This window comes from Arvicanthis niloticus, chromosome 14, assembly GCF_011762505.2.
Source record: "Arvicanthis niloticus isolate mArvNil1 chromosome 14, mArvNil1.pat.X, whole genome shotgun sequence".
Lineage (NCBI taxonomy): Eukaryota > Metazoa > Chordata > Mammalia > Rodentia > Muridae > Arvicanthis > Arvicanthis niloticus.
In genome coordinates this window covers 26,090,195-26,117,413 of record NC_047671.1, presented here as the reverse complement: position 1 = coordinate 26,117,413, position 27,219 = coordinate 26,090,195, and the positions used below count along the sequence as shown (strand labels likewise).

Genomic DNA, 27,219 nt, shown 5'->3' with positions numbered 1-27,219 from the left:
CTCAAAGAAGCAGCCAGCAAATGTACAGCAATCCGTTCTCAGCTGAGGTTTTGTCAGTTTCAGTTACACGAGGTTAATCTTATTCTGGGACCAGTGCGATGGTTCAGACAGTAAAGGTACTTGTTGGCTACCAACCTTGGCAAGTCGGAACCCACACTGTGGAGGAAAGAATTAACTCCTACAAGGTTTCCTCTGGCCTGTACACATAGTACACATACACATGCATACACACGTGTGCGTGCACACACACACACACACACACAAACTGAATTATTCTTTTATCCAGTATTTCTATGATGTAAAAGCTACTCTCCCATTTGTCACTTAGTAGTTATTTTTGGTTATTAGATTAACTGTCATGGCTGTGTTCAAGTTACCCTTGTTTTGTTGACTAATGAGCCAGTGAAGAGTGATGCTAGAAATTTACATATATTTATATATTACAAACAGAGGCCAACCAGTTCTTCCTTTAAATAAAACAGTGAAAGTTCTTATTTCATGGGGGGGGGAACATTATATCCTGAGGCTACTAAATTTTAATACAATAAAACATTTAGAAAGACCACCATAGGATAACATTTAATTATAGTACGTTATTATCGTTGTCTTATTGAAGTATTAGTTATTGTTGCTGATCTCTTCTTGTGCCTGATTAACAAACTAAAACTTTCTCGTAGATGTGTAGGCATAGGAGAAAACACATGTATAGATTTCAGTATTATCTATGGTTTAAGGTATCCACTGAGGTCTACTGCACGTCCCCCGGGTAATGTAGAACCAGTGGGCCCCTACCACTTGCTGCATGTGCTACGAAGTCACCTGGGAAAGGGGTGGAGAGAAAGAGGAGTGGAGACTGGAGCTAGGTATGCAGCCAGGAGAGAGCTGTACAGGGAGCCCTTCTGTTCTCCTCTCCTACTTGGAGACTGGCTTTGAAACAGGTTCACAAGCAGAAAAGACTAATGAAAAGTTTGAAATAAAATCCCTCCTGGTAGTGCTTAAGTCTTAGCTGGAAATGGATTTTAAGAAATGCAGGCACTTTTACAGTAGGGTTTCAGGCAGCGCAGGGGCAGGAGCAGGAGGATTGCGGGAGAAGAGAACCTACCTTCTCATTTCCTTTGGGGCTACAACTTAGGTGGTCTCCACTCAGCCAGCTGGCAGCAGAAATGGAAATAGAAGCCACGCACTCAGGGAACTCTGACTACATGACTATAAAACCCCTTGGAAGCCCTGATGACTCTCCATTCTACTGCCATGAACTTGGTACAGGCTCCCCTGCCAGCCAGTGGGCCTGGCATGACTCTCTTTTCTCATTGATGCCCACGGTACAACTTTGCCAACAAAGGCATTTGTACTTCAATTGCCATAGCTTAACGGATGTAAAAATGTCTACAAACATTTTATTTCCCGCTTCTTCTCAAAATGATCTCTCAGTGTGACTGTGTTCTGCTTTGACAATCAGTGCCGAAGTGAAAATGCATCTATCTATCTATCTATCTATCTATCTATCTATCTATCTATCTATCTATCTATCTTTTTGTAACAACTCATTCTGTGCCTATGTAACACATCTATGTCGGGGTGACATGATAATTCTGAGCTCTACCTATCCAGCAGAGAGGACAGAAATAACTGGTTTAAGAAATTTGTCCCGGGCATGCTGTTCAACGATCTTTCTGCCAGTGTGACTGAAGTGTGAGAACCGCACTCGTGGGATTCTCTGTCCCATCCTGAACACGCACTCATTTTTATTCATGGAAATTCAGCACGCTTTTATAGTCGTCCTGCCAAAATGATATGCTCACTGCTTCTCATCTAGAGAAAACTATGCCTTGGATTTGTCCTCTAGAGATTTGGTCTACAGAGCACAAACAGACAAATAGAGAAGATTTTATTTTTATTTTTTATTTTTTATTTCTTTAGCAATTCTGACCTATGTGGCCAAGAATTGTCTGTCTTTCTAGTGCTGAAACATTTCATTAACAGAAACTCTAGCATTTACTAAAACTTTTGTAGAACTTGACAGAGAAGGAAAGGCTTTTAACTTACAAGGTTCCTGTCAGAAGCCTCCCCCTACACTTCCTGTTCCAGCCAGCTCCCTTCACTACTTTGCTTTATTAAAAAGGAATGCAGAAGAGGTTGAAATCCCATGGACATCAAAACCCACTCAGGTCCAACCCCAGAGCAGAGATGAGTGTTGTCTGTGTTTGGTGCAGGGAGGTATGGTAACGGGAGCCCAGCGCCAATACATAGATCTCAGCAGTTCGCATACAGCCCCGTGAGGACATAGACGGGGAAGTAGCTGATGCTGATGGACAGCTTAAGGACTTGGTGGAGTTCCACCAAGCCTTTGGACTCAAATCTGATTGTTTCCTTTTTGCTGAAGTCATTCACTCACGAAGACACTTACATAAACATCAGTGTTTCTCTCGGCAATTCTGTGGGATTTCTCAAATGTGCATCTATTTAGTCTAAGATGAAACACTGGTTACAGGATGAAAAAAATTAAACATGCATTCCTCGGCTCTCCAACATCAACCGCTAACTGGAATCCCAAAGAGTCATTAAATCACAATGCGCTTAAAATAACAAATTAGAAATAAAAATGTTCCAAGACATTGGACTTCAAACTGATCTCAGGCTGTAAGGCCTCTGAACTCGGGTCTGGACATCATTTGGACCCCTTGAAGACAAGAAAGGAGAGATTGGCAGGAGCTCTGGGAAGGGAGCAGAGACAGGCCTTGCTGAGTGGGAATATAAACACTCAGGGCACTTGACGTCCCTATGGGATGTAGCATTCCCAACAAAGAGTTTTTGTGTGGACATCAGAGTCCAGAGTGTGCTTCAGTCTCATAGATCTCCTTTCCCTCTCTCCTCCCCCTTGAAGCATCGAGACATGGAAGAGCAGAGGGATATTGGTCCCTATGAGCCTGTGGGGAGGAGTTCTTTGGTACATGCAAGGGTCACTGGGGAATCCTTCTTCTAAAGGCAGAGGAATCATGAGAACAGTAATTCTAGAAAGGAGATGCTCTTACCTGTGTCACCATCAAACCTTTCCAAACCCTCTCCTCTGGTCCTTGAAGAGATGGAGGCTTTTCTGGTCAGTACTGGTTGGGCTACAAGATGCCTACTGGAAACTTCAGAACACACAAGTTCAGCCCGGTAAGGTGGCCTATCATCACTAGATCAGATCCATGTTCACAACTGCTTAACAATGACATTCCATTAAAAAAAAAAAAGAAAGAAAGAAAGAAAAACAATGACTTTCTGGCTTTAATGAGGCTTGGGCACTTACAGCCTATCAAGGGAATAACCAAAAGGATATCGTAAAGTGAGGAAATGTCCTGTCTCTGTGCCAGGCCAAGACCAAGGCCAAGGCCAAGGCTGGGGGTGGCGATAGATGTAGAGATCGTATCCTAAAAGGTACACTTAAAAATGAAGTGTTTACTGGATGCTGAAAGCAAAGGGTAGATGTCGGCTTCCTTGCTACGTCGGAAGTACTATTGTGTGGAAGAGGGAAAAGCCTTTGTTTGCTTTGGCGCCAACGGATAGACTTAGAACAGATAGGAAGGAGTCATAAAGATCCAAAGTCACATCAATAGGAAAAGGACATTCGAACAATTCAGAGAAGCTGTGCAATCCTCTACGGAGGGTGGGGTCCTGTCTTTGAATTTGTTCAGGAATCGCTGGAGCAGCCCCTGGCAGTGATCCCACAAGATACCTCTGACTTGGGTCAGAGAACCAGATGACCTCCAGTGCTTCTTGAAAGTGGTGAATTTGATGTTTAAAAAACTGGATATCCAGCACCAGGGTGGCTTTCTCTATGAGCTGAGAAGAGACTGAGATGATGGGGAGAAACAGGATGGATCAGCCAGTTAGTCTGCGGGATGAGTTTTCTTTAGCGTTGGTAAGTGGAGATGCTGTAAACAGTTTCTTATTCTGGTCCACATTTGTCCAAACAAGTGTGTTTTTGTTGGAACTAATGTAAATACGTGCTTACTGATGGATACATTCAGCCCAGGCACTGGCTTACCAGGAAGGCTCCCTCTTCAACTCAGAATCAAAATCCAAGTTGTTTCCAGTATTAATCAACAAAAAACAAACACATCAGAACCTATATCTGCATCATTTCTTAGCTACAGAAATTACTCTTAACAAAGCCCAAGTCAGGGGACCTTCTTGGTAGGCAGATAAGTAGACAAAGTCATAAAAGAAATCTGCCTTACAGGAACAAAGCAGGTAAGCGTCAGGTACTAAAAAGTCTCCAAAAATCATCCCAAGACATGAACATGGACTGATAGCCATTTATCCCTCTAAGAATCTCAAGAATTCTCAGAGGGTTACGTCATGGTTAATCCAATTGGCCCGTCAGTCATAGAGGAGTCTTGGGTGGCTTAATAGGCTAGTGTTCAAAAGAAAACATACTGAGAAACTGTGGACCCATCAGTCTAAACACCAGAGTCTTCCCTGTGCCAGGATCATTCCATGAGGTCTAAACCTTAATGTAGACATTTGCACCACAGTGATAAGGGAAGCATAATATGTGGTTTGTGACCTACAGGGATGGCATCGTGCCCGGGCTGCAAACGGCCTGTCCCTGTCATTTATCAGTGTGTGTCCTGTTGGTGGCTCAGGACAATGGCATCATTCTCGTGTCTATCCAAATGCAGCCATCCTCAACCCTCAAAATGTGGTCAAGAATTGCTTGCAAAATGGAGCCTCTTTGGGCACAGAACAGCCTGAAAACCACTCTTTAACACAATATGGAATCACTTAGATCCAGGCACAGCCTGACCTCAACAATAGATGCTTGAAATGGAACAATGTAGCCACAGCAAGCAAATGCTCTTGGTGGGTCTATTCTAAGAAAGAGTTCATTTTCCAGGCCTGTGGGAACAGATCCTGTGATAAGCAAGATCACATCAAGTGCTCCACTACTCTTTGCAAAGACTTCCCCATCAGTAAGCACTCCGAGCAACATCTCCTGGGACTGCGTGATGTTTCAGGAAACAAAAGCAAGTTGGAAATAGCGACTCTGAGAGTAGAAGTCTATCTACCACAGAGCCTTGATTATGGGCTGGGCCTGAGGCCGTCCATGGTTTAGGAAGAAAGTATTGGTTAAAATTAAGCAAACACCAGTTTAATTCCATAGTCTCTGATTTACCAAGTGAGTGGAATCACTTCCGGAGCCTCCATTGCCTCATCTGTTCAGTGAGAGAGCCACACCTCCTTGACACCTTGTAGAGCTGTGTGCTTCAACACAAGAGCACAGAAGACTGAGGGGTGAGCAGAGAGCACCTCATGTGGAGCCATAGAAGGAAAGATTCCTTCCTCTCACTCACTCATACCTTATGCTTCTAATGTCCCCAAGTTTGTGAAGAAGAAACTCCCCTATTTTTTAAGGTACTTATAAGCATTAAATGAGATAATTTCTAAATTCTCTTAGCAGAGACTTCAAAATGGGCCTCTGATCTCAGTGGGCCTCTGAGCACAGCGTCACAGTCTGTCACTTAACCTCTATCACACCCAGGTGAGTAAGCAGCAGAATTAAGCCCATGCCACATACAGGAAATTAAAATGCATATGAAACCAACAAAGTAACACACTGCCTCACTTTAAGGAAACACACAAAAAATGAATTCTTCATCCTAAGTAGCATGACTGTGCCAGGAGCCTGTAGTCTGTTCCCTTGGGAGATACGAGTAATGTGAGCAGCTGTATCAAATGGCTCCTTCTTATGTCCACTACCTCCTTATTCCATAACATTGCTGCTTGGGTTTTTGACCTGCCCCTGTCAGTAGACATAGCTCATGATCATTATATATGTACTACAAGTCTAGACACCAGTCAGAGACCAGCCTCACATTAGCAACAAATGCCCTGGGCTCCCATTCTCCTCAGCTTCAGCTGTGCATAGTGAATGGAGCTCTTCCCCATCCTGTGTGGAATGTTGATCATGTGGAGGTTTAGTACCGACAACCGAGACTGTTCTTTCGTTGTTGTTGTTGTTTTATAATGTGTGTTTTTGGTTGCCTTGTTAGAAGTTAGTGACTATATTAGGTGATTTATTTTTGTTTAGCATATTGGTCTGTGTGCCTTTTTAAATTCTAGTACCTTACTGTTTAAGTCAGTATGGCTTTGCAATATAATTTCTAATCAAGAAGCTTTTTTTCTCTCTCTCAAGATGTTTTTGGCTACTCATGATAGTTTACAAAGTGTAGACTTTGTACTGGTCTGTGATTAATGCTACTGGTATTTTGACAGAGAATTGGAATCTATATATTGTACCAGATAACATAGGCATCCAAATGTTATGATTCCTTCTAATCCATGAACAGGAGTTAGTCTTCTCTGCATACACATCAGTTTCCTTCACCAGTGTCCTATAGCTTTCAGCTCACAGATCATTTACATCTCTCATGAAATGCATTCTGGGTATTTTAGGCATCTTCCTTACAGTGTTCCAGAATCCTTGGTGCAAAGAAAATAACATAATTACAGAAAAACGATAGGAAACAGCTAATCCTAATTTACCATCCTGCAAAAATGTTTGTTGTAAAAGGCAGACAACAACTGTATGGTAGCTGTAGTCACATTAAAATCACAGGGGCCACTGGCCACTCTCCTCCCGACACTCACAGTCTTGTCTCTGCTATGATCTTGTCACTGAGACGATCTTGTGTTCTCTCTGCTCTTGCTTAAGGCATCCAGCCATCATGGAGACAATCTCTGTTAGCTACACCCACCCTAGAGCAGGCCAAGATCTCTTCCCTTGCACTGATATGTGTGTAAATGTGGATCACAATTTAAAATGTTGTTTTTGTTTTTTACAAAATATGCTGGCAAGATACTCAGTGGGTAAAGACACTTGTTACCGAATATAATGCCCTGAGTTCAATCTCTGGAGTGGTAGAAGGAGAGAACTGACTCCCACAGATTGTCCTCTGACTCCAAATGCACACTATGGTATGCATGTACAAGCACACACACACACACACATACACACACACACACACACACACACACACACACACACACACATGCTCACCTACAAATAATTATAACTGCAATGATTTTTAATGCATCAGATGAGTCAGGCTTATTGAAAAGGAGAATGCTATTCTGGCTCCTTGTATTCAGCCTGTATTAGCCAATTTATTGTGGGTGATTTGAATTCTTGGGAGGTGGTAGTATCTTTTCCTCTCACCTTTTGTCTTTTAAATTTTTTACCTCAAATACATCCCCAAAGGTGGATTGCTCTTGAGCAATGAAGAACTGCTATCTGGTTTTCACAACACAGGAAGTGATCCTAGATCACTGAGCCCTCTGTACACTGCGATTACACTTAACTGGGAACCTAAGCACAGTAAGAGAATAACAGTGATCATTAATAATACGAGATCGGAGAGGTGGCACAAAGGGTAAATCATTGTCCATACAAGCATGAAGATTGGCATTCCAATCCCTAGAACTCATGTAAAAGCTGGGTAGGTGTGAGGGCTTCCCCATAATCCAGTACTCTGAAGGTGCAGACAGGGGATCCCTGGAGCAAGTTGGCTCCCTACCCTGACTAGTGAGCTCTGGGTTCAATTGAGAGCTCCTTCCTCAAAGAATCATATGAAGAGTAAACAAGGAAGGTGCCTGACACCAAGCTGTGCCTTCACATGAAAGCACACACATGTACATGTACACATGTACACAAACTTATGAACATGTATTCACATATACTCCCACACTTATAAACATGCAAAATTAAAAAATAACACAATAGAGCAATGGCAGAAGTATATTATAGCAAAGGTGATTTAAAACAGAAATTGTAAAACCACAAATGGAGGAATGTTGTTCATACTCCTTGACTTGATGTAAGTCTTTCTCCATTCCCACTGTTGGAGGAATCAACAGTACATGGGCCCCACCCCATTCACTAGCCCAGTTCACTCTGGGATCCCACACAGCATGATATGCCACTCACAGAGTAGGGTTTAAACCTTGCATCCAGGCATCCAACTCAGAGACACAGAAACAGGTCACAGCTGGCCTTTGCAGCACTAGCTTGCTTATAGGACATTCCTGTGCCCCCTATCTTTCAGAGAACTCAAGTCCTTCATGGTATTCGCACATCACTGAGGGCAGAGATCTCTTTCCTGTGTTCTTAAAAGAACAAAGATGTTTAAAATAGACTCATTACCAAACCCCTAGAGTCTGTAAAACAAGCTGACTCACTGAGGGGAGATGAAGTTATGCACAGAATGGGTTGGAAATGTACTGTTCCCTGAATTGCTCTTCAAATGCGTTGTGGGAGTGGGTTTGAGGTGGGAAGTGAATAGCCCATAGGAAAAAATGTCAGAGGTGCCAATGTGTTTGGACCATATGACAGTCTTTGGAAAGCAGAACAGGAATCACAATGCAGGCCACCCTCCTTGGCTCACACCTCGGGTTCTTTTGCATCTGGTTAGATTATTTTCCTCTTCTCTCACTAGGGAATTTTCCATGTCCTAAAGTTCATGCTGGGTGGCTGTAACTGCCAATTCCTGGAGGTGTCCAGACACTTAGCCTCCTCGGCATCTCTTTTATTCTTTCTCACTTTTATCTCTGCTGCCTGAAATACAATCATCTGTGACCACTCTTCTAATCCTTGTGTCTCCAGCAACTGTTTTTTCACTCCTGAGTTTTCTCCCTAATTCTCAAGCTCATGGTTCTTTTCCAAGGCACACCTGGGCATTGCTTTCAGCCTCTCCAAGCAGCAAGCTTTCTGAAAGCCAAACACCAAAGACCAAACACCATCCGCCTCACGTCTGACCGCAAACCATTGCTCTAACTGTTCAGCCACTGCATGAATAGTAATTATCGATGTCCTGTGCTCAGATGAGCCCTCTAGAGGGTCAGCCTGAGCCTCTTCAAGCTCTTCTCTGATGAACAGTCTTCGGGGTTGTATGGGGTTATTTCTAACACATTTACAAATACTTAGAATCCAATACAGCTATCGTCAAGTGGACACTTACTTTTTTAGCATGCATCTAGCCAATTATTTATGCACATCAGGTCATTCACCCTTTGTAGCTTAAAGCCCTGGGGCTCTGTCTTGCTAATGCCCTCCCCATCCTCTGCTTTTTACACTTTCTGTTCTTCTCTGCCTTCTGGTCATGTTGCCCCTCTTCAGCTCATTTGTGCTGGACTGGGACAGCTTCCAGTTCCCTTTACTGGGATTCTGTGACATGTTTAGGAAACAATGACTTTGTCTACTTTTAAGGATGGCAAACCAGTTTGGTGACCTACTCAAAACCACACAGAGTAAGACATGGAGACTACATAGAACTAGCCAGGATTTTGAGTTCTGTGCTAAGGTTCTCTCTCTCTCTCTCTCTCTCTCTCTCTCTCTCTCTCTCTCTCTCTCTCTCTGTGTGTGTGTGTGTGTGTGTGTGTGTGTGTGTGTGTGTGTTCCAACCCTTCAAAATCCTGCACTAGGCAGTCAAATGGAGGCTGCAGCTTAAAGTGGTCATGTTGTGATTGCTACTGATAGCTTCACCTGGTTCTTGACATCCAAGGGATGCAGAAGACCTGGGGTGGGGCATGGATAGTGGTGGTAGGGAAGTGGGCCGCCTTTTGAAAACTTCCTTATGTTCTGTGGTTTTTAAAGGAAACAACATTAGTGGACACTAACGCTGTTTGAGCCAGAATTCATTTTTACAAATTTCAGCCTGTTGACCAGTTAGGGATGTTCTCCAGAAAGCAAACTCAAAGGTTAAAGCACTCACCTTTCACCTTCACTGGGAAAGTTTAAATAAACCTAAGGGAGGGCATAAGGAAGAAGGAAGGAGACAGGGACACTGTAGAAAGGTAACTGACTGTCGTGGCAGGAATCAAGATATTCTAGAAAGACTCTGCCCCTCCCTTTTGCTATCACATTGTTGAAACAATGGTGCCTCAGAAATTGGAATTTCCCCAGAAATCTCATGCTGCCTGGAGAAGTTTGAAGCCAGGTGCAGCCAGAGGAGAAACTTGTGTCCATAAAGAGACTCCACACACTTCTGATAAGTTGACAGACCACCTTACAGAGAGAGTCTGAACTGAGATAACAAAGCTGACAGCCTAGCAGTTCAAACCTCTGGCCCTCTATTTGAATGTGAACCTCATTCACTGGGGATTCAATGCTGAGATCCCCAAAGATAGACTTGGGGAGTCATAGAACCTCTTTGTTTCTCTTCCCCAATGTGGTCAACTGAATGAACGAGTCTGCTTTTCACTATTAAAGTAATGGTGGGGGCTCTGGCCTTGAGGATCAGCAGTACAAGCCTTGAAGAATGTCTACTGGCTGCTGCCTCAAGGCAAGCCACAGAGCAAATGGCAGGCATGTGTGTCTGCAGGGACAACATGTTTCTCCTGAGAGGCTGCTGAACTGAAAGACCACAGGGGTGCTTCTCAAATGAGGGAAGAACAGGGAGGATTCTGCCCAGTTAACTGTTTCCATTCTCACGAGTTAAGGTTTGCCCAGTGGGAGGATCCACTGCTCACCCTCAGCAAGACTCTGCACACTTCCTGTGAGATCAGAGTTCATGGAGTTAGAAGAACAAAAATCTCAACACACACCCATGTGAGTGATGGTGAATGTATCTGCCTTTTTTCTTCTCCATAAAACAAGCTATTCAGGGATGGACACTCTAGTGCCAAATACAGACACTTTGCAGCCTGGTTATTTAAGTCGTTGGTAGGCTTCAAACCTGGGTAGTGTTTGTATAGTGAAAAGCAGCAAGGGCTGCATACAAGGCCTTTCCTCTTTGGAGATCTTGTTTTCCAGTGTTCCACTCACATGAAACTGCTTAGATATTACTTCTCCGCTGTCTTCATTGGGCTCCAGGGCCTCCTTTATTCTGTGTACCGGCTGGTTTTGTGTGTCAACTTGACACAAGCTGGAGTTATTACAGAGAAAGGAGCCTCCCTTGAGGAAAGTCTTCCATGAGATCCAACTGTAAGGCATTTTCTTAATTAGTGATCAAGGGGGAAGGGTCCAGCCCATTGTGGGAGGTGCCATCCCTAGGCTGGTAGTTCCGAGTTCTATAAGAAAATATGCTGAGCAAGCCCAGGGAAGCAAGCCAGTAAGCAGCAACCCTCCACGGCCACCCCTGCCTCCAGGTTCTTGCCCTGTATGAGTTCCAGACCTGACTTCCTTTGGTGATGAACAGCAATGGGGAAGTGTAAGCTGAATAAACTCTTTCCTCCTCAACTTGCTTCCTGGTCATGATGTTTTGGGCAGGAATACAAACCCTAACTAAGACATCCTATATCTCGATTCTATACATATAAGGGTCTGGCCTGAGGTCCTTGCAACATTTCAAACATTTATTTGCTTGTTCCCAACAAGTGTCATGTTTTTATTACTGTGTCTTTAAAGCTTATTTTAATAGACCACAGAGTAAACCACCCTGTATTTCTTTTTCAGAGTTGACTTAGATTTTCATAAACCATTAAATATTCAATTATTTTACTGTATGCATTTTAGCAGTTCCCCACTTTTGCCTGTGTATATATCTGAAATTTGACAGAGGGTGTTTAAAATTTATAGAACAGCATTCAAAGAATTAATATTCTAAAAGCATTAGTTATCATGTCCAGGAATGAGACTTATTCAGGTTTCTGATTTTCAAAATTAAGTTATATTTTACAGAACAGCTTTGTCAAGAGAATTTTCACCATAGATTTAGAGGACTAGGGAATGTCTCTCTCTCTCTCCTCTTAAGATTCCAATGATAAACAAAATCTTGTTCTGGGGAAGCAATGGATCTATTAGAATTACTTACAGAGCAATGGGTGAGGTCTTCCGAGCAGGAGCATGAGTGACCTTAAAGCTGTCACACAGGAAGCTCTGCACCCTGCATGGCTGATGGCTTTCCAGTGGCTACACAGATGGGGTCCTCTTTTCCTAGTCCCCACCAGCCTATACACTATCCCTCCCCCAGTATTCCAAGGCCACAAAATCACATGCAATTAAGGCAAAATTGCACATAACTGGCTGGGAGTTCCTCCTGTTCCTTTCTGATGAGGGAAAGTAAACAGTTAATAAGCACAGCAACAGTGATGTTTTGTGAGCAGGCATAGATAACCTCATGAAAATGGTCTCAGTTTGAGAGGATTCTCATGTACAAGACCCTCTTACTCGTGGCTTGTGAATTTTTGATGCTTCACAAATATTGCTGTAGTTGTGGATGGTTTCTACTTGCTCTATTTTCTTGCCCATTGTTATTCAATGAAACTGTTCGAATTTGACATTACTGGAATATCATATGCCATGGAATTTGTTGAATTTTCTTCGACTGTATCATCCTTAATAAATTTACATTTTCCTTTGTGAAGTTCTGTCTTTCTCTTTATCCAGCCATGACAATGATCAATCAATAGAATTTTATTTAAAAAAAAAAATGACCAAAGTGTATAAGGGAGATGGCAAGTATATAAATATTTTAAATGAATAACATTTAATTAAGCATTTAAATACAAAATATTGAAAATGTACATAATCTAGCATAACAGATATGACAGGGCAAGACAGACGTGTCACAGAAACTCCTGCAACAGTAAAAGCTTTTGCCATGGCTCTTGGTTTCCCAATATAACTGCATGATAAGACCTCATTGCTGAAGACATCACAAACTTCGGTCACAGGACATGGAGAAATCAAGTGATGATCAGGAATCTACCTGCCTGCTGCTTAGCTTCCATAGTACCAGAAGGTGCTGCTGGGAGAAAATAAGTCTTTGAAACGTGTAAACTGTAATAGGATGAGTAGGGCAGGATGAGCCTGTGGGCACCATGAAGGCATAAATGGGGATAACACTTTCTGATTGGATTTAAGGCTCACTGCACAGGAAGAGATGCACACCTGGTACTGTACATCCGATCCAGAACCTATGCTTGGAGAGCTCGACTTCTATTTTTATTCTACTATTATTTTGTTAAGTAGACTCTCCTCGAAATTCATATCCCTAAACTCATAGGTGAGCGCAGCTCTCAGATCTCTTAGTACACAGTGGTTAACGCAGAAACTCAAAACTGTCTGACGTTCAGAGAATAAGTGTCTGTGAGGAACATCGATATCATGCTAGCCTTCCTTCAAGGCTCAGGGATCAGTCTCTCTCTCTCTCTCTCTCTCTCTCTCTCTCTCTCTCTCTCTCTCTCTCTCTCTCTCTCTGTGTGTGTGTGTGTGTGTGTGTGTGTGTGTGTGTGTGTGTGTGTGATTATAAGAGCAAGAGACCAGGGAAAACTGAAGCAAAATAAAAATATCTTAGACGTAGACACTGCACTCATGTGCTCAGAGCAGCCGTAATTACCTCTGCTAGACTTGCACAAGATGAAGCTGGTGAACATCCCAGCATGGAAGGGAGAAGGGCTCACAATCCCCCACTCCTAGATTAGGAACTACTAATGGATTCTGGGAGAAGAAAGATCAGTTTTCTTTAAACCGATGGCCCCTAATAGATTGACCATGTTCCAGTGGATGGTCCCACACCCACTGAGTATGCAGACACAAATTAAACTGGCATTAGAATTTGGAAGAGGTGAGCACTTATCTGGGAGGAGTTGAGGAAAGATGAGAAATGAATATAAAACAAAATGAAGGATAAAAACACTCTAAAGGCAGCATGAAAATAGATAACAGTTCCATGCAAAGAAAAAAGAAAGGCAAGAATGATAGCCACCCTCTTTCTCATCAGGAATTAACCAGGCTTAAAGAAATCAGAAAAAAAAAAAAAAAAACAGTTTCAACGAATCAAAAGAAAAATCAGCCAAACCCAAATTCTATTCGCAGTGGAAATGGGTGGGAGAAGGGCAGGGGGTCTGTCTGCCAGCTGTCTGTCTCCCTGTTCTTGCGCCAATGAAGGCAGAAGAAATCACTGTAGACAAACAAAAGATGAAGGATTTACTGTCAAGAATATTAAAGAAATTATTTTAGCAAAAAAAAAAAAGAGTAAGCTAAAAGGTGAGTGTGGACTAGGAAAAAGAAAAAACATGGCTGAACTAATAAAGAAAAAATTAAATACAGTGCCTATCATCCTAAGATTCATAGCTTCAAATGATAATCTAGTATCTAAAGCAAAGATTTTACATGTGTTGTGGGATTTATAAGTAGAAACAGAACTGATAATGACAACAACAGCATAAATGACATAATGCTTGAATATATATATATATATATATATATATACATGTCCATACATATATCCACATATTATATATGCATGTTATATATTATATGTATACATATTGTATATTTTATATGTCATATATACATATATTAAATATATTATGTGCATCTATATTATATCTGTCCATATATTATATATCCATATTATATATTCATATGTTATATGTACATATTATGTATATTATACACATACATATATGCATATATATATATATATATATATATCAATACACTTACATTCACACATATACTTGCTTCAACAGAAGATTTAAGTATGATTGAGAATCTTATAATGTCCTAAATGTCAAGGATGTGGTTGGAAATCACTCATCTTGACTTGAACCCAGAAAAAAAAACCTCAACTAAATAAAAAAAGAAAAGAAAGAAAATGAACATCTGCCAGGGCTGACACAACACAGATGTTGAAATGGAGCAACAAGGAGTTTGCTCAGCCATCATAAACTACTTCAACAGGCAATTACAACACTACAAAGTCTCTGCAACGAAAGGGGAGAAAAACAAAGGAAGAAAGAAGAAACAGGAGGAAACTTTAGAACTGAACTCTCTAACTGGAATTGCAAACCCTGGATGGGTTCACTAACAAAGTAGGGAGGACAGAAGACAGAATCATAAAACGCAATGACAGAACCCTACAACCATCCAGCTCTAACAACAGAGAGAACACGCTTGTTTTGAAAATCCAGCAACAGAGCCTTAGGGATTTGTGGGATTGCCAATATGCCAACAAAAGACCTAGAATTTCTGTGATGATCATTCCAGAAGAAGAGGAAAAAAATCCTCATTTTGCATTGAGGGATGAAAAACATATTCTATTGAAGTGAGAAAAAAAAACAACTAATAATGTCCTAAATTAGATAAAGATATAAACCTAAAAATTCAGAACCCTAGGTGAATACCAAACAGTAGAATCCTGAAGGAACTGGTATCCACATGCATCACAGTAGACTTTGTAAAGCCAGAACAGACAAGTGAAACCTTGACATAACCCTTCACCCGAAACAAACAAACAAACAAACAACAACAACAAATATCAGTTCCCCCAGCACACATCTCCTGATTTCTGATGGACATTAGGAAGTTTGCCACAAGGTGCCAAGGAAAGGTGCTATTTCACAAACGTCTACCTATTTTATTTGCCTAAAATCCAGGGAGAAATGACTATTAACCTTTTCATTTTTGTATTCTATAGCAAGCCCATGGATGTTTGCATATGATTTTGCTTAACAAAAGAACAAAGGTGGGAGAAACAAGGTTTGGGTACAAGCAGGGAGCTACGGGGACCACTGGGCTCCACCCATACAAGGGCTGATGGGAACAGGGGTGGTTCTCACTGCCTCGGGGGCTTTTAGAGTCTCACCTTAAATGTTCATGACTCTGTCCTTGTATTGCTCTGGGATTTGATTTTTAAAAGACTAGGCTGTGTTTAAAAGAGCACTGAGCTAGCTAGCAATAAATGAATACAAGATAAACAAACAAACAAACAAACAAACAAACCAATCCCTACAAAAGGTCTAAGAATCCCGCCTGGTTTAAACTCTGGTTCCAATGTGTGAGACCACAGCAATGCTTGTGTGGCTTATATGAAGGAGTTTCACTGCTATGGAACCTTAGGAAACTCAAAGTTTGTTTCAAGGTGGCCCTGACATCTGAAACAACAGCATTATTAGTTGTTTGTAGGGTGACATGCTGATCAGGTGTCACGTGTGCAATGTGCTGCTTCTTCATTCCTGCCGTGACCATGAATTTGAAGCAGTTAGGGGTGTGCTGAGCCAGGATAGGCTGGCTCTCATTCAACTGACTTCTTTTTCATTCAGAATCTCTAGATTTATGGCTTGGAAGAAATCCAGGCAGAGAGAGAGACTGGCATTTGTTTGGCTGGAACAGAATACCTAATATTAATGAGGAATAGTTTTTGTTTTAAGTCAACTACTGGGCAAGCCACTGCTTTTCTTTGTTTCTAAAAACAGTGCAGGTGGAAAGCGTATGTAAATGAGACTTGTCTGCAAACCCCTGCTTGCACTAAAGCCAACTTTTCCTGCTTGAGTGGTTTTTTAGAATCACATTAAAACCTATTCATTATTTTAATATTGAAGGCCAACTTCTCACAGACTCATCTTCTCAGGACGTCCTGACCACCAGCTGTGAAAGCCAGGAAGACTCAAAGGCTCTGAGAATTGCTAAGGATCGACCTAATGGTGTCTGGCAAGGCATGAGAGTGCCGTCCATCTGTCTGCTGAGAGTGAGAGAATCAGAAAGTGGGCTCAGTGTGGATGAACTCTGGGGTGCAGGGACACTCAGAGGTCACCGCTCTACTATGTGCATCCTGAGACACACACATACTTGGGCATGTATATCCTCCACACATACACATATGTACACACTTGTTCACATGCACCAGATTCCAATGTAAGACAGAATTACAGGTCTCTGCTCTGTTCTTTCTCTCTCTCTCTCTCTCTCTCTCTCTCTCTCTCTCTCTCTCTCCTTAAATGTAGATTAATAAAATCAACTTGTATAAATTCTTCCTAAGTGAAACTGGTTCAGTTTCATTGTAGCTTTAAATGTCACAATGCTGGTAGTTTATATGATGAAATCAAACTCGAGAGATATTTGCACATGTTTGAAAGAAGGCAAGGACTCTCTGTTGGCCTCCGAAGCAAGGCAAGGAATACATACCTCCCCCAGTTTGGCCATAGTGATAATACAATACCCATTTGTGATGTAGGCTACCCATGCTGCAGAAAATAAATAAGCTTAGAATGTGAAAGCAACAGCCAATTCTAAGTAATTTATCCTTAGGGAATACATGAAAAGACAGCCATATCAATGCATTTTGGTCTTTGTCTACGTAAGAATGTACAGGAAACAACTACTGTAACCATTATTTTATGATCTAGAAAGTCTCATTTTTTTTTCAAGGCTTTGTTTGGCCTGATTTCTCCCCCTGCTCCTTCCCTGTTTCTACAGATGACTTCTTTCTGTAAAGAAATGGACCCTAGAATCAACCTTTCTCCCTCTAGCTAGCCTGTCACAGTCTGGAGTGACAGCAGAGCCCATGCACTTCTGTGCTCTCAATCCCACAAAGGCCACAAAGGAACAGAGGCAGGATCCGTGACTAAGCCGCACCCAGGAGGAAGGCGCAGATGCCACTCCCTGCCGTACATCATGCTGTCAATCCGTGACCTTCCAGGATTCTTTGAAACCCGTGCTATTTTTAGTGGCTGAAATTTAATATGTGTCACTTGTGGGTATAAACTTATAGATCACATCCACGACATACAAAATGATCAGCAGCCTCAACAAACCTGGACCCCTGAGATCTCTCGGACACTGAACCACCAAACAGGCAGAATACACTGACTGGTCCGAGGCCCCTGACACATAGACAGCAGAGGACTGCCTGGTCTGGCCTCAGTGAGAGAAGATGCACCTAGCCTTTGAGAGACTTGAGGCCCCAGGAAGTGGGGAAGTCTGGTGGGGTGTGGGGACATCCTCTTGGAGACCAGGTGAGGAGATGAGAAATGAGATGGGGAACTGTTGGAGGGTGGACCAGGAGGAAGATAGTGACTGGACTGTGAAGATTGTTTAAAATATTAAAAAAAAAAAAAAAAAAAAAAGGAGAGCGAGAAGCCAACATTACAGCTGCTTGTTAATAGTCTTCTAATATGGTGGCTGAGGAAATCATCACCTAAGAGGCTAATGTTTTAGGGATTTGGTGATAATCGTTTTTCACTTCCTGACTCATAAACCTCACTAAGGTGTTACTTAATTTTTTTCAAATATTAAAGCGGGACTGCGGGACTATCAATTCTTGAAATGATTCCAAGCACTTCAGATTGACATGTGAGGGAGAGTTGTGTATATTATACATAGATGCACAGGGAGAATTCTGGCTGGCCCTGATGGCGCAGGCCTGTAATTACTTATGCTCCAGAGGCCAGAGCAGGTTACAAGTTCAAAATCTACTTGGGCTAAATGTGAATTCAGATCCAGCCTGGGGTGAAAGGAAGGAGAAAGAGTAAGAGCGCCAGGAGTGTAGTTCAATGGTAGAACACTTGCTTAGTATAACAAGACTTTATGTTGAATCCCAATCACACACACACACACACACACACACACACATACACACACACACACCTCTGATCCTACTCACGGGCCCTAAGTGATGTAGAAAAAAGTACCCAGCAATCCACTCAATTCACAATTGTAATGAGCAAACCTGCCAAATTCAAAGGATACCATGAACTGTGCTTTCCCCAGACCTGAAGACACACCTCTCTCATCTTGAAAAAATACCTATATTTAATTGGATAATTTTTAATTAAACTATTTGCAATTTTTATTCTTCCTTGCCACAAAGACAACTGCCTGGTGTTGAAGTTGGAACAGGGCTGGACAGAGCTTAGGGTGTTCTGCCCTCACCACCCTTGAGGCAGGACCATGACAGTACACATATGGTGATGCCCCTAGCCTTGTGTTCTTTCTGATCTGAATGTCTCTCACTTGGTCTTTCTCAGGTCAACAGAGTCCTAAGCTTGCTGTCTTTTGGATACAAATCCCAAAGTGAAGCAGGAGCTCAGAGCTCGTGGCCTAGGAGAAGAATTCGGTCTCCAGTCACACCATAATCAACCTTAAAGCTGGAGGCCATTTGATTTGGTGCATTGGTCCTCAGGTGAGGCCTGAATGCCTTAGTCTTCACAATGCACACTTATTCATATGGAGGAAGATACCATCGCATCTTTTAAAAATCTCTCTGACTACTGAAATGGCCTAAGATCTTCAAGGTTAACAAGGCTCCCAGGGAGGAGAATTTCTGTCTAGGCTATGGGGAACATAGACATCAAAGCAGGTGAATTTAAGACTCTGGGAATGTCTCTCTGGATGGAGCACCATTGGAGAGATTTGACTCTGTCCAGACACACAAAAAGAGAATAGGATTGGCTTAGCACTCAACAGTAAACTCCTTAGCAAGAATTTACACTGGGCTTTGGGATGTGTCTTAGGGAAAATTCAGTATGAACACCCCTTGCCATAAGCAGAAGTATCTTGGCTTTAAGATTTCTTTCAGGCTTTGGTATATTTCTCTAAGTATAACATACACAATTCACATATCTGTCATACACTACTTATGCACACAGCCTAAAGGTAAGTTTTTGCAATATCTTTAGTGCAGGTTATATTTTGAATATGAAATGTTCCTGTCAGGATGCTGAGCTGGTGATACTGTCTTGAGAAGTGGTTTAACTTCAGGAGGTGGGGCCTGGCTAGTAAGTGGGTCACTGTGAGTGTACCTTTGACAGCTATTTCTGGTTCACAGTCCTTTCCTCCATCTCTGTTTCCCGTGACTATGAAGTCAGGAAAGGTCTCTGGACTGAACCATAGTTCAGTCTGACTGAACCCTCTGAAACCAAGATCCCAAGAGGATCTTGTCTCCCTTGTCTTCATGATGTTAGGCCATTTATCATGGTAACAAATATCACAGTGCTTCTTCCTACATTTTAGATGCAACTTCTCACATGGAGTCAGTCACTTACACAGTGCTTGAAACATTCAGAAATTAGGAACATTTCAGACTTTGGATATGTGGGTTGAGGGTCTCTCTGTGTCTATCTGTTTCTTTCTTCCTTTCTCTTTCTCCCTTTTCCCCTCCACCCTCTTGTCCTCATTCATGTGTGTGTGTATGTGTGTGTGTGTGATATGATGAATGTATGTTATAATTTTATTATTACATGTTTTACTCTAATGTGTTGGCTTCTCCAATGTATAGGCCCTCTGAGTTGAAGGAAACAAATCAATCAGAAGTGAATTAGAGAATATGATGAATTCATCACACATGCTTTCAAGGCCTTAAGCAAATGACTGGCCTGGCCCTGCCTAAGACCCTGGGTGGCATTCATTCCTCTTGCCTCAAAAACCAGCTCAGGCAGTACCCACACACTGCACACAGTCTTAGGGCACATCAGAGGGCATCCTAGGCCTCCTGATTTGTCCTTAACCCTTATAGGATCACGGGGAGATATATTAATGGGGATCTGGAAAAGTCTGGTGACATCTCAAGCAGTTAGCAGTGATCTTTTCATCTCAGAAAAGTCCGCTTTCATGAAAAGAGAAAAAGTTCCTCCCTCTGGCATCGAGCCATCCAGTCCCTCCCACAGTGAGGTTCCTGGATACACCCTTACTATTTCAGATTAAAAGGTCCTGGAGCTTTTGTTGCTGGCTGGGTAATCCGTTGCCACACAGACCATTGTCCCACTTGAATTCGCCATAAATAGAGAATAAGCTCCTTCCATGAGCTCCTTAATTTCTGAAAAGGCTGAAAAACTCCTTGGTAACTGGGGCCACTTCCCATCCATGCAGAGGGATTTGCAAGGCTGCTCCCTACCCCCATCCCAGCCACACAGAGTGTTCTCTCTGTCTCTGTCTCTGTCTCTGTCTCTGTCTCTGTCTCTGTCTCTGTCTCTGTCTCTGCCTCTGCCCCTGCCCCTGCCCCTGCCCCTGCCCCTGCCCCTGCCTCTCTCTCTCTCTCTCTCTCTCTCTCTCTCTCTCTCTCTCTCTCTCTCTCCCCCTCATGGACTACATGGCAGTCAGAGAAAACTCGGCAAAACCACATGATGTTTGACATGGGAATCCCAGGAGCTGGGCACTGGGAGTCTGGCCAATTGACCAAGGGTTGCACTGCCACAGCTAGAAGACTTACCTCCTTCGTGAGACAATGTCAAAGCTGCTTTCTGCAATGCTCTGAGGTTCCCAAGACCCCAAATGTATCTGGGCTCATTAGTTTAAAAAAAAATGTTCAAACGCTCGCCTACAGCTCATTGCCTCTCGCCAATTTTTAATAAGGCCTTTAAATTTTTCTTCTGGTAAACTTTATTTTTATTTGTAAAAGATTATTACATTTTTAAAATGTAGCTAGCTGATACCTGGAACAAAAATATACATATTAATGAGCACCATGTAATATATACACATATATGTTTCATATCATTTAAAGCAGGCAAAATGTATCTCTTCACAGGTTTAGTATTTCTTTTCTGTTTTATTCCACGCCTATATGATGCATTTGTGGATGAGTACATGCCATGTTGTGCCTATGGAGGTCAGAGGATAGCTTCGTCGATTAGATTTTCTCCTTCCACATTTATGTGTGCTCCGGGAAGGAATTCAGGTTCTCAGTTTAATCTACTGAGCTTTCTTAACGCATTCATTTGTCTTTCTTAGGACAAAGACTTTACCATTCCTTTCTTCTAGCTTCTTGAAGTGTACAGCACATACCTGTTACCCGCAGTCACCTGTGCAGTAACACCCAAAGCATCTTGCTCCTGTCTAACTATAACAAATCACTCAATGGCCAACCACTTCCCTCCCTCACCCTCTCATTCCCTCCCCCACTCTCCCTAGCCTCTGGAAACTAAAGGTCTGCTCACCTTGTAGGAAGTCAATTTCTTTAGATTCCACACAGGAGTGAGATGAGATGATACTCTCTCTTCAATACCTGACTTATTCTGCTTTGATGATTACCAGTTCTGCCCAAGTCACAAATGTCTTGGGGCGGGGGCGGGGTGCTTTATTGTTAATATTGTCTACTTCCCAAGATCTAGAATCACCTAGGACACAAACTTCAAGACATGTCTATGAAGTAGTTTCTAGATCAGACTGAGGAAGAGCCCAACCTTAAGTGTGGGTTGGAGTTCCAGACTGATGCGACTGGGCATTCATTGGTGTTCTTCCTGATTGTGGACACTGTTACAGACTATTTGATTATTGTATACACAAAACCTAATTCTTAGCAAACTACAAAAACGTAACTAGATATTGTGCTTTTCAGATATAGTTAGGTGTGTCCAGTAGAGATGCAGTTTGGGTGTGCCTCTAAAAGACTCCATAGATAAGAATGCTAAGGAATGGAAAATTCCCTCCTATTTTAAGGCAAGTTTCTTGTGTTCTTTGCTTTATGATCCATGGCCTTGAGCTACCCCACCATAAGGGTGAAATGGTTTGGCCCCACTGACTTGGTTTGGAGCCCACCCCACCCCCATAACAGAAATGTGGTTCAGCCTGCCAAGGGTCAAGGGGAGTAGCTAGAAGCTTCTTTCTTTTCTTTCTTTCTTTCTTTCTTTCTTTCTTTCTTTCTTTCTTTCTTTCTTTCTTTCTTTCTTTCTTTCTTTCTTTCCTTCCTTCCTTCCTTCCTTCCTTCCTTCCTTCCTTCCTTCCTTCTTTCTTTTTTTTCTTTTAGTTGTTGGAACTTTGACAAAACTCTCTTGCTTCCTCTCCTCCCTCCTCCTCCCTCCTCCCTCCTCCCTCCTCCCTCCTCCTTCCTCCCTCCTCCTTCCTCTCTCCTCTCTCCTCTCTCCTCTCTCCTCCCTCCTCTCTGTTCCCTCCTCCCTTCTCCCTCCTCTTTGCTCCCTCCTCCCTCCTCTCTGCTCCCTCCTCCCTCCTTCCTCCTCTCTGCTCCCTCTTTCCTCCTCCCTCCTCCCTCCTCCCTCCCCTCTCCCCTCTCCCCTCTCTCCTCTCCCCTCTCCCTTCTCCTCCCCTCTCCCCTCTCCTCCCCTCTCTCCTCTCCTCCCCTCTCCCCTCTCCTCCCCCTCCCCTCTCCTCCCCCTCCCCTCTCCTCCCCTCTCCCCTTTCCTCTCTCCTCCCTTCTCCCCTCTCCTCCCTTCTCCCCTCTCCCCTCTCCTCCCCCTCCCCTCTCCTCCCCTCTCCTCTCCTCTCCCCTCTCCCCTCTCCCCTCTCCCCTCTCCCTCTCCCCTCTCCCCTCTCCCCTCTCCCCTCTCCCCTCTCCCCTCTCCCCTCTCCCCTCTCCCCTCCTCTCCCCTCTCCCCTCTCCCCTCTCCCCTCCTCTCCCCTCTCCCCTCCTCTCCCCTCTCCCCTCTCCCCTCTCCCCTCCTCTCCCCTCTCCCTCCTCTCCCCTCTCCCCTCTCCCCTCTCCCCTCTCCCCTCTCCCCCCTCCCCTCTCCCCTCTCCCCTCTCCCCTCTCCCCTCTCCCCTCTCCCCTCTCCCCTCTCCCCTCTCTTCCCCCTCTCCTCTCCTCCCCTCTCCTCTCCTCTCCCCTCTCCCCTTTCCCCTCTCTCCTCTCCCCTCTCCCCTCCTCTCTCCTCTCTCCTCTCCCCTCTCCCCTCTCCCCTCTCCCCTCTCCCCTCTCCCCTCTCCCCTCTCTTCCCCCTCTCCTCTCCTCCCCTCTCCTCTCCTCTCCCCTCTCCCCTTTCCCCTCTCTCCTCTCCCCTCTCCCCTCTCTCCTCTCTCCTCTCCCCTCTCCCCTCTCCCCTCTCCCTCCTCTCCTCTCCCCTCTCCCCTCTCCCCTCTCCCCTCTCCCCTCCTCTCCTCTCCCCTCTCCCCTCTCCCCTCTCCCCTCTCCCCTCTCCCCTCTCCCCTCTCCCCTCTCCCCTCTCCCCTCTCCCCTCTCTTCCCCCTCCCCTCTCCTCCCCTCTCCCCTCCTCTCCCCTCTCCCCTCTCCCCTCTCCCCTCTCCCCTCTCCCCTCTCCCCTCTCCCCTCTCCCCTCTCCCCTCCTCTCCCCTCTCCCCTCTCCCCTCCTCTCCCCTCTCCCCTCCTCTCCCCTCTCCCCTCTCCCCTCTCCCCTCTCCCCTCTCCCCTCTCCCCTCTCCCCTCTCCCCCCTCCCCTCTCCCCTCTCTCCTCTCCCCTCTCCCCTCTCCCCTCTCCCCTCCTCTCCCCTCTCCCCTCTCCCCTCCTCTCCCCTCTCCCCTCCTCTCCCCTCTCCCCTCCTCTCCCCTCTCCCCTCCTCTCCCCTCTCCCCTCTCCCCTCTCCCCTCTCCCCTCTCCCCTCCTCTCCCCTCTCCCCTCCTCTCCCCTCTCCCCTCCTCTCCCCTCTCCCCTCCTCTCCCCTCTCCCCTCCTCTCCCCTCTCCCCTCCTCTCCCCTCCTCTCCCCTCTCCCCTCCTCTCCCCTCTCCCCTCTCCCCTCCTCTCCCCTCTCCCCTCCTCTCCCCTCTCCCCTCCTCTCCCCTCTCCCCTCCTCTCCCCTCTCCCCTCTCCCCTCTCCCCTCTCCCCTCTCCCCTCTCCCCTCTCCCCTCTCCCCTCCTCTCCCCTCTCCCCTCCTCTCCCCTCTCCCCTCCTCTCCCCTCTCCCCTCCTCTCCCCTCTCCCCTCCTCTCCCCTCTCCCCTCCTCTCCCCTCTCCCCTCCTCTCCCCTCTCCCCTCTCCCCTCTCCCCTCTCCCCTCTCCCCTCTCCCCTCTCCCCTCTCCCCTCTCCCCTCTCCCCTCTCCCCTCTCCCCTCCCTCTGCTTGAAAGAGCCTTTATGAATAGAACAACAGGTAAGAGACAGAGATTTTCTGTTTGGGCTTGCAGGACAACGGAGACACAGCTCGCCAGGTAGAATAGTATTCTAGGAAAGAGCACTAAGGAGCCTTTGGGTTTGGAGGAGCTCAAGAAAAAGGTAGACTGAGTAGACTGACACAGATAGAAAGAGATTTCTAAAGAGCTAACAGCTTTGTTGTAGTGCCAGGCTTATAAATAGGTACTGTGTACACAGTTATGAAAATTGTTGTCTTTTTGAGCTAGCAGGTTTTTACCTCCATTTATACCTCCCATATCTTTATTTGTATAAATATTAGATAATTTAAATGGTTACAGGATACAAAGTGGGTCATCTCAAATCCTGCTGGCAAGCTTGCCCCACCATGATAGACTGTACCATTGAGCTATCTGTCAAAAATAAAACATTTTCCTCTTTAAGTTACTCTGGTTACATAAACACCTGTCACACCAAGGAGAAAAGTAATTAATACAAAGGATAAAGAGTATCTTTTCTTGTTTAAATGAGAAATGGCCCCTAGGCATCAAGATTCTGAGCCCAGTGATGCTTACACTAGCCTAGCCCATCCCCACATAGCTGCTGAACAGGTAGGTACTCTAGCAGAAACCTAGGAGTTCCAGGCAAACCTTTCTCCTACCAGTCTGCATAAGTGGTACCAAAGTACATATCAGTGGAGGAATAGTTGTGATAGTCTATAGGACAGTAGGTAAATACACTCCACAGCAATTTATTCTAACTTTCCAAATGGCTGGACAAGAGTTTGAAGATAAAACAAAACACAGAAATGAAGATCTTTGAGGTGACAGAAATGTAAATGGTCTGATCTAATATTTATATACCGGACGCAAGTGTTAAATTATAACACACCCCATAAACACAAATCCTATGCCGATTTAAAATTGTAAAAATAAAACGTGAGAATCCTGCCTCCTTGTTCTTTATGCTGACTACTGAGCAGAGTGACACGCCCAGATGCGACTGATTCCACAGCAGCCTATTCTTTCCTCTGTGCCAACTCAGGACCACCCTAAAGAATAGACTCTAAGAGGATTAACGTCCCAGCATGCTGAGATGCTGATGTTGAAAGTGAGCAGTTGAGAGAGAGAGAGAGAGAGAGAGAGAGAGAGAGAGAGAGAGAGAGAGAGAGGAGAAACAGCTCAGGAGACCCCAGGCTGGGAGGGAACCACTTTATCCTTCTCTACCTCACCCACAAACATGATGACAATGATGATGATGATTATGATGACGACAACGATGACAACAATGACGATGACAGCAGGTTAGAAATTGAAGGGCTGAGTTTTAAGAGTAGTTCCAAAAATCCTGTAGCTACCAGCCTCCTAAAATCCCCCCTTGCTCTCAAATATAGTAACTATTGAGGCTTTTTTTTTCTATTGTGGCATAGTTCAAAGTCATCTTAAAATAGGATTATATATGTAGGTACCTTTGATCTGTTAATGCCCATTTTTAAGTCCAAAATAAAGTTAAACTCCTCAACACTGCAGAAATTAGAGAAAATTAAATGAAGCCTGTGTACATCTTGGATCTGTAGAGATTTCATATCCATCTCTGGTTCAAAAAGAAATTTTAAATAGAAAGCAATTTTTATACTAAGAAAAACAATGAGCCGGAAAGCTAACCATGACAGAACTTGTATTAAGCTATTAATAGTTTATCATTTATCCCTAGTGGTCACTTTATAACAGTGTCAACTCTGTGGCTATAATTTCAATCAAAATGCAGCATCCAGCAACCAGATAGAAAAGTGTATAATATTTTTAAATGAGTAATAAAAAATGGGGCCATCACGATTGAACTTCACAAATCTTCCTGATTTGGACAGAGGTCCTGAATCAAAGCAGAGCCCTCAGCTCTTGGCACGTGTGTAATGAGTTTAGACCCCTCCCCCATCACTTTGTTCTCCTGACAGCTGCTTACATCTGGAACACATCAACAACCCCATCCTTGAGATAGGTTCATTATGTCCTTCAAATTCATTATCAATTAGGAAGTGATGGTGAGGAATGTTTGGAATTTAAAAAAAAAATGAATGGGAAATGACCAGAGAAGAAGACAGGGGTCTCAACTGGAAGTGTCGCGTCCTTGGTGATCAAGACAAGGAGCCAAAAGCTGTGTCCCGGGTGTACGTCTTTAACTGTAATGGCTTTTGCAATACTTCTTAAATCAGAGGAAGGTAAGAAATTTGCCAAGATTTTTTGTCAAGGTATAGCCTCAATTCGGCTAGCTTTTGTTGGTCACAAAACTGTATTTTTATAATAATACAAATAACTATATACAAAAATACTTACGTACAAAATACTTAGATCCAAAAATAATTATATACAAAAATAGACAAATGCAAATAATACAAAAAAAAAACAAAAACAAAAAAACCAAGATAGGGCTGGAGAGGTAGCTTACTGGCTAAGAGGACTTGAGCACACTCAGGACCTGAGTTAAGATTGTAGCACTGTGTACTAAGCTTGGTGTCGTCTTAGCATGCCTGTAACACCTAGGCTCTGTGGGAAGCCTACACCAAAAGATTGTTGGAGCAATCAGCCACACCACTCAGCCTAGTGAAAAAACGTGAGCTCCAGATTTAGGGAGAGACTCTGCCTCAAAAGAATTAAGGCAGATACCAGGCATTCTCCTCTGTCATCAGTATGGCACAGGTAAGTGTACCCTTCCTTATGTACATGCACAACACACACACACACACACACACACACACAC

General features: G+C 43.9%; 1 long non-coding RNA gene across 8 annotated transcripts in view; it reads right to left on the bottom strand.

Moving 5' to 3' along the window:
- The window catches only part of LOC143434289 (uncharacterized), a 101,607-nt gene that overhangs the window by 56,739 nt on the left and 17,649 nt on the right, over positions 1 to 27,219 (bottom strand). For 3 of the 8 annotated variants that reach the window (XR_013103655.1, XR_013103659.1, XR_013103656.1), the window contains exon 2: positions 3,033 to 3,201. The exons of 4 other annotated variants lie outside the window; for them this stretch is intronic. This is a non-coding gene — a long non-coding RNA (uncharacterized LOC143434289). Of the gene's footprint in view, positions 1 to 3,032; positions 3,205 to 27,219 lie in introns of all 8 variants that reach the window. One more of the 8 variants, XR_013103658.1, reaches the window with a different exon arrangement.